Genomic DNA, 12140 nt, shown 5'->3' on the forward strand with positions numbered 1-12140 from the left:
TCACTCATATCAACACAAAATCAATTATCCTGTGAGGAGACAATAATGTTGTACTGTGGATAGGAGTTTCATTGATATTGCTCTCACTTTTGTATTCACTCATGCCTCATTGAAGCTGAGTTCTTTCAAGTTATATATTTCTTGAATTAATAAAATGCTTTTCTCTAATAATATATAGGGCTTTTCCCATTCTACCACTTTATTAACTCACTCAGCATCCCTACATGAAATGGTTGTGTAGCAGGGACATGCTTTTTATCCTTGGAAACTGAGATACCTAGAATTAGATTATTTTTCAACAAAGTATCAGTAGTAAAGCACTAATTAACTTGGATTTAAATTGAGTGGCTTATTCCTTAGGCTCTACTGCCTCTCAAGAAAATCAGGCCCTTAGATGTATGCTTTTTAGTCATTGGAAATCTATTATATAGATTTTGGACCCTGAAAAAATGGTTTTAGGGTAAGATAAATATTAGAAAAGTATCTAAAATATTCTGTATTTTCCTTTCTGTACTTTTCCTTTTCTTCTGTATTTTCCTTTCTGTACTTTTCCTTTTCTCCATCTTTAAAAACCATAACAATCTCTCAAAGTTAAACTTCAATGATATCTCTTTCATGGAGCATATATCCTGATCACTCTAAATAAAATGAGCTCTGAACTTCTATAACTTTTATATCTATCTATCTCTATATCTCAATTCATTTTTTATATTACATTTACAAATATATATATATAATCTAAATCACTCAAAGGCAGAATGGCAAAAAAGAATGAAAGCCAGCCTCAGAACTAGGGTCTGGTTTCAAATTGTCCCACCCAGGGCACATAATGTTTATGTGACCCTGGAGAAGCTATTCAACCTTGCAGTACTATAGGTAACTAAGATCAGAAGTGGTTCAGCAGGTATCTCCCACCTAAATAAAGGAAGTTCCTCCTTGAAAATTCTCTATGTTAATGAAATCACAATTTCTAGCCTTACCTACTATTAATTCAGTCTTTTTAAAATATGATATTGTATTAATTATTTGTATATGTTTGATTATTCTTTATTAAATATCTGCTGTGTGTAAGATATTGTGCTAGGATATATATAAATGTGTGTATATATATATATATATATATGAAATATCCCATTCTTAAGCAACTTGCAAATCATTGGGGGAGGCCCCATGCATGCGCATTAACACACACATAAATATACATTCATTATATATACATATATGCATATACATACAACACATAGAAGATAATGACTACATTCTTATAGGTATGCATGTACACAAACACATATGAACACATGTAGTACACATGTCTACACATACATGTAAGTGTACATGCATATGTATGTGTATATATTTGTTCAAAATAAATGGGAGAGGAAGGCATTAACAATTGGGAGAATCAGTAATTATGGGAACAGTAAGAAGAACACAATTTCTAGTAGGGTAGAACATTACACTGGAGTTAGATTGTCAATGACATTCAGTACCAAAAAGAAAAGTTTATATTGGCTTTTTTGGAATAAGAGAGAGCCACTTGAATTTATTAAGAATGGCTATGACATGGTCAGAACTGTATGTTAGGAAAATCACCCTGGAAACTAAGTGAAAGATGGATTTGAGTCCAAAGAGATTTGAGGCAGAGAGATCCAAAAGAAGGTTATTGAAAATAGTCTAGTTAAGAGATGATGATGGCTTGAATTAGAGTATTGGCTATGTGAATGGAAGGAAGGGACAGTTGTAAGAAATAATGTAGGAGGTTCAGACCTTGTATTATTATAGAAGTGAAGCTGAGTGCCAGAGACATGAAATCAAAAGATATGCTTTTATTCATCTTTTTTAAGCCCTCATTCCCTTTTCTCATCTCTTGCAAGTCCTCATAATTGTTCTTTTTGCTTCAAGTATCTTCCCTATTTAGATGAATGACTCTACCCTCCATACTCTGATCTAGTAAACCCACTAATGGGTGTGTATGTATGTATGTATGTATAACATATCCCATTTTCTTTGATTAAAATTAAACTTCGGTATAGCTAAGACATTTGTAGTAGCACTCCTGTTAATAACAAAGAACTGAAAATAAGATATAAGACTGTCAATTGGGAAATGACTATAAGTTATATGAATATAATAGAATATCACTGTGCAATAAAAATGATTAATTCAGAAAATATGGGAAAATCAGTCTATTTGCTGCTCTGTTTAATTTCTGCTCCATGAATAAGACTTGGCTCTTTCCCCATACTCCCAAGCTCATCACCTCTGATCTCATCTTCATTCTGTCATCTTAAGCCTAGACTAATAAACTACCTGCTTCAACCTCCTCTCCCTTCTAACTGGAGAGTTAGAGGATGGAGAACCAAACTTTCCCCAATGCTTTCCTTTATAGAGGATAGAAACTGGACCTTTTTTCACTCTACTCTTTTTACAATTTTTATTGAATCTTTTTATTTTCAAAACAAATACAAGGATAATTTTTCACCATTGACCCTTGTAAAACTTTGTGTTCCAATTTCCCCCTCTTTAACCCCCTCCCAGATGGCAAGCAATTCAATATAAGTTAAACATGGTAAATATACATACATACATACATACATATATATATATGTAAATCTAATATATGAATACATATTTATACAATTATCTTGTTGCAAGAAAAGTTAGCTCAAAAAGAAAAAAATGAGAAATAAAATAAAATCCAAGCAAACAACAACAAAAGAAGTGAAAATGCTATGTTGTGATTGATACAGTTCCTACAGTCCTCTCTCTGAGTGCAAATGGCTCTCTTCACAAAATTATTGGAACTGGTCTCATCATTGAGAGGAGCCACATATGATGATCAGAAGTGATCATCATATAATCTTGCTGTTGCCATGTAAATGATCTCCTGGTTCTGCTCATTTCATTTAGCATCAATTCATGTAAGTCTCTCCAGACTCCCTGAAATCATCCTGCTGATTATTTCTTATAGAGTAATAATATTCCCTAACATTTATATACAATAACTTATTGAACTGTTTTCCACCTAATGGGTATCCACTTAGTTTTCAGGTTCTTGTCACTACAAAAAGGGCTGCCACTAACATTTTTGCACATGTGGGTCCCTTTCCCTGCTTTAAGATGTCTTTGGGATATAAGCCCAGTAGAAACACCGCTAGATCAATGGGTATGCACAGTTTGATAACCTTTTGAGTATAGTTTCAAATTGCTCTCCAGAATGGTTGGATCAGTTCACAATTTCACCAACAATGTATAAGTGTACTGGTTTTCCATAAAAAAACTCTCTAATATTCAGGATTACCTTTTCCTGTCATCTTAGTCAATCTGAGAGGTATGTAGTGATATCTTAGAGTTATCTTAATTTGCATTTATCTGATCAATAGTGATTTAAAGCACCTTTTCATATAACTAGAAATGTTTCCAATTTCTTCCATCTGAAAATTGTTCATATCCTTTGGCCATTTATCAATTGGAGAATGGTTTGAATTCTTATAAATTTGAGTCAATTCTCTATCTATTTTAGAAATGAGGTCTTTATCAGAACTGTTGGCTGGGTTTTCCCAGTTTGTTGTTTACCTTTATTCTTATCTGCATTAGTTTTGTTTGTACAAAACCTTTTTAACTTAATATAATCAAAATTATCTGTTTGGTGTTCAATAATGAGCTCTAGTTCTTCTTTGATCACAAATTCCTTACTTCTCCACAGATCTAAAAGGTAAACTATTCTATGTACTTCTAATTTGCTTATAATAACACTCTTTATGTCTAAATCATGAATCCATTTTGACCTTATCTTGGCATATGGTATTAGGTGTGGGTCAGTGCCTAGTTTCTGCCATACTAGTTTCCAATTTTCCTACCAGTTTTTGTCAAATAATGAGTCCTTATCCCAAAAGCTGGGGTCTTTGGGTTTGTCAAACACTAGTTGGCTATAGTCACTGATTGTTTTGTCCTATGAACCTAACCTATTCCACTGCTCGACTGTTTCTTAGCCAGTACTAAATGGTTTTGATAACCACTACTTTATAAGATAGTTTTAGGTCTGGCATACTAGGCTACCTTTACTAGCATTTTTTTTTTTTCATTAATTCCCTTGAAATTCTTGACCCTTTGTTCTTCCAGATGAACTTTGTCATTATTTTTTCTAGATCTGTAAAATAATTTCTTGGGAGTTTGATTGGTATGACATTAAATAATTAGATTAATTTATGAAGTATTGTCATTTTTATTATCTTCACTCAGCCTACCCATGAGCATTTGGTATTTTTCCAATTGATTAGATCTGACTTTATTTGTGTGGAAAGTGTTTTGTAATTGGGCTTATGTAGTTCTTGACTTTCTCTTAGCAGAGAGATTCCCAATTTTTTTTTTTTAGACTATCAGCAGTTATTTTAAATGGAATTCCTCTTTGTGTCTATCGCTGACTTTTTTGGTAGTATATAAAAATGCTGATTATTTATGTGGATTTATTTTGTATCCTGCAACTATGCTAAAGTTGTGAATTGTTCCTAGTAGTTTTTAGTTGATTCTCTAGGTTTCTCTAAGAATACCATCATATCATCTGCACAGAGTGATAATTTGGTTTCATGACCTACTCTAAATCCTTTAATCTCGTTTTCTTCTCTTATTGCCAAAGCTAACAATGGTTATAATGGGCAACCTTGTTTCACCCCTGATCTTATTGGGAATGGGTCTAGTTTATCCCCATTACATATGATGCTTGCTGATGCTTTTAAATAAATGTTACTGATCATTTTAAGGGAAAGTTCATTCATTTCTATACTCTCTAGTGTTTTTAATAGGGATAGGTGTTGGATTTTATCAAATGCTTTTTCTGAATCTATTGAGATAATCATATGATTTTTGTTAGTTTCATTATTGATATCGTCATTTATGCTAATATTTTTCTAATATTAAACTAACCCTGAATAAAATCCTACTTGGTCATATGTATTATCCTGGGAATGACTTTACATAATCTTTTTGCTAATATTTTATTTAAGATTTTTTCATCAATATTTATTAGGGAAATTGGTCTATAATTTTCTTTCTCTCTTTTGCTCTACCTGGTTTAGGTATCAGTATCATATCTATATCATAAAAAGGAATTTGATAGAACTTATTCTTTTTCTATTTTTTCAAATAGTTTGGATAGTATTGGAATTAACTGTTTTTTAAATGTTTGGTACAATTCACAAATAAATTCATCTGGCCCTGGAGATTTTTTTTCTTAGGTAGTTGATTAATAGCTTGTTCTATTTCTTTTTCTAAAATTGAACTATTTAAATAATTTATTTCATCTTCTGTTAATCTGGGCAATGTATATTTTTGTAAGTATTCCTCTATTTTACTTAGATTATCAAACTTATTGATAGTTGGGTAAGTTAGGCAAGTTGGGTAAGATAACACCTAATTATTGCTCTAATTTCTTCTTCATTGGTGAAAAGTTTTGCCATTTCATTTTTGAGACTTACAATTTGATTTTCTTCTTTCCTTTTTCTAATCAAATTAATTAAAGATTTATATATTTTGTTGGTTTTTCATAAAACCAAATCTTAGTTTTATTAATTCAATCATTTTCTTACTTTCAATTTTATTAATCTTTCCTTTTATTTTTAGAATTTCAAATTTCGTATTTAATCGAAGATTTTTGATTTATTCTTTTTCTAGCTTTTTTTGGTTGTAAATTCAATTCATTAATCTTCTTTTTCTTTATTTTATGCAAGTAAACATGTAGAGATATAAAATTTCCTCTAATTATCACTTTGGCTGCATCCCACATATTTTGGTATGTTCTCTCATTATTGTCATTCTCTTGGATAAAATTATTGATTATGTCCATGATTTGTTCTTATACCCATTCATTCTTTAAAATTATATTATTTAGTTTCCAATTAATTTTTGATCAATTTTCCTTTTCCAATGGCCTTTTATTGTATGCAATTTGTATTGAATCATGATCTTAAAAAATGCATTTACTATTTCTGCCTTTCTGCATTTGATTTTGAGGTCTTTATGTTCCAATATATGGTGGATTTTTGTATAGGTTCCATGAACCCTTGAGAAAAAGTGTATTCCTTTCTGTCTCCATTCAATTTTCTCAGAAGATCTATCATACCTAACTTTTCTAAAATTCTATTTACCTCTTTAACTTCTTTATTATTTATTTTGTGGTTCGATTTATTTATTTCTGAGAGCAAGATTGAGACTCTCTACTATTATTGTTTTCCTTTCTACTTCTTGAAGCTCTCTTAACTTCTCCTTTAGGAATTTGGATCCTAAATCACTTGGTGCATATGTTTATTATTGATATTGCTTCATTATCTATGGTACCTTTTAACAAGATAGAGTTTTCTTCCTTATCTCTTTTAATTAGATCTGTTTTTGTTTTTGCTTGATCTAAGATCAGGATCACTAGCCCTGTTTTTTCTACTTCACCTGAAACATAATAAATTCTGCTCCAATCTTTTTTTTTACTCTAAAGGTATCCCTCCACTTTAACTGTATTTTTTGTAAACAACGTATTATAGGATTCTGGCTTTTAATCGAGTCTTCTTTCTGCTTCTGTTTTATGGGAAAGTTCATCCTATTCATACTCACAGTTAAAATGATTAATTCTGTATCTCACATTATCTTATTTACCCCAAATTATTCTTTTCTCTTTCCTTTCATCCTTTCCCTCCTCCCTGGTATTTTGCTTCGGATCACCACTTCCCTCAAACAACCCTCTTTTCTTCTCTCTTTCTTATACCTTCCCTCTACTACTTCTGTTTTCCATTCTATTAATCTCCCCCTTTCTTTTCCCCTTTCCCCTCCCCCTTCCCTAAAAGGTGAGGAAAGTTTCTCTGTGAAACCAAATATGTCTAATATTCTCTCTTTGAGCCACGTCTGATGAGAGTAAAATTCACACAATGTTCATTCCTCTGCCTTCTTTCCCTCAGTTATAATAGGTCTTCTTTGTCTCTTTATGAGATATAATTTCCCTCATTTTACCTCCACTTTATTCTTTTCCCAGTACAATCCCTTTTCCACCTCTAGTTTCTTTTTAATATCATCACAGTAAAATCAAATTATACCTGCACTAAGTATACCCATAACAAAGATATAGTTCTCGTGAGAACTTCTTTCCTTTTACCTTTCTTCTCTTGAGTTCTGCATCTGGAGGTCAGATTTTTTTATTTAGCTCTGGTCTTTTCATTAGAAATAAATGAAATTTACCTGTATCATTGAATGTCTATCTTCTTCCCTGAAAGATAAAACTCAATTTAGCTGGACAGTTTATTTTTGGATGCATTGTAAGTTCCTTTGCCTTTCAGATTATCAGATTCCTGGTTTTTCAGTCCTTTAAGGTAGAAGCTGCTAGGTCCTAGGTAATCCTGACTGTGGCTGCTCAGTAATTCTGGCTGCTTGCAATATTTTTGCCTTGATGCAATTGTTGTGAAATGTAGCTATGATATTCCTTAGAGTTTTTATTTTGGGGTCTCTTTCAGGAGGTGATCAGTGAATTCTTTCAATGGCCATTTTACCTTCTTATTCTAGGATATCAGAACAGTTTTCCTTGATGATTTCCTGAAAGATAATATCTAGGCTCTTTTTTTCCATCATGGTTTTTGGGAAGTCCAATAATCCTTAGATTGTTTCTCCTAGATCTAATTTTCAGGTCATTTCCTTTTTCAATGAGATATTTTACATTTTTTCTATTTTTTTCTTTCTTTCTTTCTTTTTTTTTTTTTTTTTTTTTTTTTTTGGTTTTGTTTGACTGATTCTTAAAGTCTCATTGATTTGTTCACTTTCATTTGTTCATTTCTAATTTTTAGTGAATTATTTTCTTCAGTTAGCTTTTTAATCTCCTTTTGCCTTTAGCCTTTGGCCAGTTGAACTTTTATATGGTTTGTTCATCTCAATTTTTCCATTTTACAAATTCTGTTTTTTAAGGAGTTGTTTTCTTTTTCCATTTTGTCATATCTATTTTGTAAGGAGTTATATGCTTTTTCCATTCCACTAAATCTATTTTGTAAGGAGTTTTCTTCAGATAATTTCTGTGTTTCCTTTTCTAAGCCCTCTTGCAAAGTTCTCATTTTCTTTCTCCATTTTTCTTCTAACTCTCTTTTAAGAGCCTTTTTGAATTTTTCCAAGAGAGTCTTATAGGATGGGGACCAATTCATATCACTTATCTGGGCTTCATCTGGAAATGATTTCTTTTAGTATCCTCAGGGTTTGAAATCTGTTTTTCTATTTCTCCATAAAATCTATCTATGGGGGCAGCTAGGTGGTATAGTGGATAGAGCACTACTCCTGAAGTCAAGAAGACCTGAGTTCAAATCTGACCCCAGACACTTAACACTTCCTAGCTGTGTGACCCTGTGCAAGTCACTTAATCCCATTGCTTCAGCAAAAAACAAAAACAAAACCAAAATACTAGCTATGGTCAGAATTCTTTTTTTGCTTTTTTGCTCATTTTTTAAAAGGTTGAGGTCTGCGTTTAGGGCAAAGGGAAAATGTCCATGCTTCCTTTATAGGCAACGGTGGCTACACTGTGTCAGTGCTTTCTAACTTGGTGATATTGGGTGGGTCTGGCCAGGTTTTATCAAGTTCTGGGGTTTAGGGGCTCACTATTTGCCTTTTATATTTGTGTTGGATGTCTTATGGCTAATTTGCCAATCTATTGGCTTGCAAGTGGGACAGAGTAGCCATCACTACTGTAAATTCTTCCTAGTAGATTCTCTGATATGCAGAGCCCACATTATCCTGGGACTGTGCACCGCCTGCACTTGGTGCCTGCACTTGGCCCACCTACACTTGGCCCGCCTCCCTCCATGCCAGATTGAAAGAAACCTTTTCTGGAGATCTTCCAAATTATCTTCTGCTAGAAATTTGTTATACTCCAAATATCTGTGAGTTCTGTCACTCCAAAATCAGTTCAGAGGCTGGATTTGCTGTTAATTTGAGGGACATGGGGAGAGCTCAGAAAAAGATGTGTCTCCTCTCCATCATCTTGGCTCTGTTTCACTCTACTCTTTATTTGCTCCTCTGCCTGGTTTCAACTCTATGGCGCAAGATGGCCCTGCACCAGGTTCCTCCTGGTCTCTCTCCTTCTATCTCCCCTCGTATTTCTTGCCTCCTTTTATGTAATCTTTCTTTTTACTAGATTGCAAGCTTCTTGAGGGTAAGGACTGTTATTTCTTTTTATTGATTTTATTTTTAGTGCTTATCATAATGCCTATCACCATACTAAATGCTTAATGTTTACTGGATTGGATTGGAATTAATATGGAGAGAAGTAAGCATAATTTAAAAAATGGATACAATGATTAAAATGATAAATTTTGATAAATTTTTTAAAAATTAGTAAAAGGAATAGGAACATTCAGTAATTAAAGAACCAATGAAGATCTTGGGTGGCAGATCTTTCTTCCTTCTCATGACAGAGATGGGGATTATAATGACAGAATGTTGTACAATAACAGCTGGCATTTATATAACTCCTTTAAGTTGTACAAAGTGGTTTACATATGTTATTTCATTTGCTCCTCACAAGCACTCTAGTAGGTGTTATTATATGTCCATTTTACAGAAGAGGAAATTGAGGCCGACATAAATTAAGTGACTTTGTACAAGATCAAACAACTAATTAAATGTCTGAAGCAGGATTTGAACTCTGGTCTTTTAGACTCCAGTCAGGTCCAAAACTCTGTCAACTATGCCAATAACTCAGCTAGTCAACTAGCATTTATTACATATCAGACATGTGCTAACACTGTATTAAGTGATAGTAATACCCAAAGCCCTAGAAAACATCCTTGCTCATAAGAAGCTCACAGTCTTATGAAGGAGACAGTGTGCAAACAAGTATGTACAAACTGGGACAGTCTCAGAGGGAAGAGATTAAGATTAAGGAAGAATGGGAAAGCCCTACTGCTAAAGATAACACTTGAAGGAAGGGAGGGAATGCAGAAAGCAAAGATGGAGGGGGACAGAGTTCCAGGCATGGGAAACAACCAATTAAAATACCTAGATTCAGGAGATATAGTGAAGGGGAGTGTCATTGTATCACAGACTACATAATGGGGCATGTAAAAGGAGCAAGGATACTGGAAAGACAGGGGAAGACAAAGTTATGACAAATTCAAAAGTTCAACAGAGGATTTTATATTCAATCTTAGAGATAATGTGGTGGATAATATGACCATATTTTCATTTTGAGATCAATTTAACAGCTGAGTGGATTGGAATGAGGAAAGACTTGAGACAGGGGACAAACAGTAGAATGTTGTAGTAATCTTGATGTGAGATGATGAGTGTTTGCATTAGAGTGGTAGCAGTGTCAAAGGAGGAAAAAGGTATATATGTGAGAGCTATTATAAAGGTAAAATTGACATAATTTGACACCCGATTTAATATGTTGTAGGGAGAGAACGAGGAAAAAGTTAAGGATAACATCCAGATTTTTAACTTAAAGGACTGAAAGAATGGCAGTGCCTTTGACAACAACAGGAAAGTTTGGAAAAGAGGTGAGGTTTTTTGGGGAAAATAGTAAGTTCAGTTTTAGAAATATTTTGAATTCAAGTTGTCCATGGGACATACTGTTTGAGATATATAATAGTTATTTGGAGATTTGAATCTGGATATGAGAGACTAAGGCTGATGAAGTATATGTGGACATCAGTCACTTAGACAATAAACATTTATAAAGCTCCAAGTATTTTCAGGCACAGTGTTAAGTACATAATCAATAGAGATAATCGAAAGCCAAGAAAAGAGGATCTGGGACAGAGCCTTGGTGAAACAGAGAAAGCCCAGTTAGATAGGTGGAGGAGAGCTGCCTCATTGTATGCACTGTCAGATGTACTTCCTATATCAAGAGGCTTTTGAGTAATTATTTTCCATTGCTGTAGAAGATTGAATGTCAAGGAAAAGGAAGATTCCCTTCCTTCCATAGGAAGAAAGAAAGTAATGAAAGAAGGAAAAGAAGGAAGGAAGGAAGGAAGAAAGGAAGGAAGGAAGGAAGGAAGGAAGGAAGGAAGGAAGGAAAAAGAAGGAAAGAAGGGAAGAAAGAAAAAATAACATAGGGAAAATACTAGAGGTAGAAACAGAACCACAGATTTAGAGCTAAAGGAAACCTTAGAAATCCAATCTCCTCATTTTACAGATGAGAAAACAGATGAGGCTGATACAGATTAAGGAACAACACACTATCTCTCAGTTCTGGGTATTTTCTCTGACTGTCCCCCATGTCTGGGATGTTTTCTCTCCTGCACTCTAGCAGCCATTCTCTGGCTTTCTTTAAGTCCCACTTAAAACCCATCTTTTACTAATAAACTTCCTTAGCCCTTTTTAAGTTTAACGTCTTTCCTATGTTAATTATTTCCTATTTATCATTATATATTTTTTTCTTTGCATGTTTTCTTTCTTTTTAGAGTGTAAGTTTCTTGAGTGTAGGAGTTGTCTTTTCCCTCTTTTTGCATCCGCAGGGCATAGCAGCCAGGTCTGAAATATAGTAGATACATAGCAAACACCTGTGGATTTATTAATTAAAACATAGAGAATATTAATATGTGTTTCTCTGTTTCTATTTGAGTTTGATACCATTTGGATAATTAGAGGGGAGGGTTCCAAACTTTGATTTCATTAATATAAGAAATTCCCAATGAGGAAACTCTTTTTTTTTAAAACCAATGCAAATATGTAGCTCCTTTTCAATTTACTGTTTTAGAATTTGATTGAGACACTGAGAGGTTAGATGACTTGCTCAGAGTCATATAGTTAATATGTGTGAGAATTTTTTATACCTGAGTTTTGTTTTGCTTTTTTTTTTATTCTGAGGCTATCACTATCCATTGGCACAATACTGCTTTTCCATTAATCCATGGTTGTGGATTTTTGTAGTGCTTCAGCATGAAGATCAGCATCTTTAATAAACAAGAAGAAAAAAAGAGTAATGAAAAAAAGGATATGGTATTTAGTTAAGAATATTGAACCCTGAATTATCAAAACAAGCTATTGAAAAAGATTTTTAAACGTGGAAATGGATAACAGAAATAACATAAGTATAACAACAACAATAATAACTTAATTCAGAAGTTTAATCAATGTAAATTAATTACTATAAGAACAAAAAAATCAGAAAACACCTCAGTCAG

Source organism: Antechinus flavipes, chromosome 4 (genome assembly GCF_016432865.1).
Source record: "Antechinus flavipes isolate AdamAnt ecotype Samford, QLD, Australia chromosome 4, AdamAnt_v2, whole genome shotgun sequence".
NCBI classification, from domain to species: Eukaryota; Metazoa; Chordata; class Mammalia; order Dasyuromorphia; family Dasyuridae; genus Antechinus; species Antechinus flavipes.